Source organism: Mandrillus leucophaeus, unplaced genomic scaffold (genome assembly GCF_000951045.1).
Source record: "Mandrillus leucophaeus isolate KB7577 unplaced genomic scaffold, Mleu.le_1.0 Scaffold42, whole genome shotgun sequence".
Classification (NCBI taxonomy): domain Eukaryota; kingdom Metazoa; phylum Chordata; class Mammalia; order Primates; family Cercopithecidae; genus Mandrillus; species Mandrillus leucophaeus.
Genome location: NW_012104476.1, coordinates 5,087,302 through 5,089,188, shown reverse-complemented (window position 1 = coordinate 5,089,188; position 1,887 = coordinate 5,087,302).

Below are 1,887 nucleotides of genomic sequence, written 5' to 3'. Positions count from 1 at the left end.
ACCAAGATGACCATGAGTCAATAGTACTTTGCACCTCAACCACCTTCCAGCAGAGCATCTCAAAGGGCTGGATATATCTGAACATCACATCCTTTCACTTAGATTAGGATGCTTTGTAATTACTACTTCTCTTAAGACCTCAGTGTGACCCTAGTCAAGATGAAATCAAACTATTTCTCAAATCGTAGAGATACTGAATAACAGCTATGGTCATGAAATAGGTATTGCAGTTGGTTTGTCATGACAAATTCCTGACCTAGTCAGATGGAATATTGCAGAAATGTGTGTCTGTGTGTGAACATTCTTATGCACAGATGTAGGGGTGGAAGTCGGGGGTTGAATTTGATAAAGCCAGCAGTGGGCAGGCTGCTGGGTGGGGCAGTGTAACTGCAGCAGTGTAACTCTAGAATTAACAAATGCTTGTAAGCCTCAGTTTTCTCTCTTGGAAAATAAAGGTTATAATTCCTGCCTTGATATGTGGGTCAGGTGATTCACTAAATGCAAGATATCTAGTATGTAATAGGCACTGAATTAATACTACTTTCTGTAGCTCTTAATCACTACTTAATTTTAAAAAGTTTAGAATGACTACTGCTTTTGTTAAAATTATTTGTAATTACTATATAAAATCTAAGTCCTATAGAAAAGTACAAAACAGGCCAGGTGCTATAGCTCACACCTGTACTCCCAGCACTTTGTGAAGGCAGGGCAGGAGGATTGCTCAAGGCCAGGAGTATGAGACCTGCATGAGCAACATAGCAAGGTCCCATCTCTATAAAAAATTAAAAACCAGTTATGGTAATGTGCACCTGTAGTCCCAGCAACTCGGGAGGCTGAGATAGCTAGATCGCTAGAACCCAGAAGTTTGAGACTGCAGGCTGGGCAACAGAGTGAGAACCTGTCAGAAAGAGGGAGGGAGAGAGAGAGACAGAGAGAGAGAAGAGAGAGAAAAGTACGAAGAAGCAAGTAACAAATCATGAAATTTTCAACCACCAAGAAATAACTCTTAACGTTAGGTGATATGGCCAGGTGCAAAATAGCTCATGCCTGTAATTTTAGCACGTTGGGAAGCCGAGGCAGGCAGAGCACTTGAATTCAGGAGTTCAAGATCAACCTGGGCCAACATGGTGAAACCCATCTCTACTAAAAATACAAAAATTAGCCGAGTGTGGTGATGCCTATAATCTTAACTACCTAAGAGATGAGGCATGAGAATCGCTTGAGCCTGGGAGGCAGAGGTTGCAGTGAGTGACCCAAGATCGCACCATTCCACTCTAGCCTGGGCAACAAAGAGAGACTCTGTCTCAAAACAAAAACAAAAGCAAAGGTGATAATTAACGCATACCTCTTTTTGTGCAAATAGGTAGCTAGATAAGTAGATAGATTAATGGACTGAAAATAACTCACACCTGTAATCCTCAGCATTTTGGGAGGCTGAGGCAGGCAGATCACAAGGTCCAGAGATCGAGACAATTTTGGCCAACATGGTGAAACGCTGTTTCTACTAAAAATACAAAAATACAAAAACTCCAGCCTGGCGACAGAGTGAGACTCCTTCTCAAAAAAAATAAATTTACGCATTTTATATTGTGTTTTAGTTTATATATATATATATATATAACTTTTATTTTGCTTGCTACAACAGAAGCTGAAGAACCTAAAGTAAGGTGGGAGAATTTCTGAACTTCAGATAAATGCCTATGTGAAAGTGATATATTTTTATTCAACATTCATTAAAATTATTTTAAAAATAATAAAAGTATGAGTCTTTTCAATCTGCAGTTTGTGTTTTCACCCACAACTGCTGTATTTTTGGATTTTGTGCATGTTTGATAGTTTCTGTTTAATATGTTTATACTTGGATGACGGTTTTTTTTTTTTTTTTTT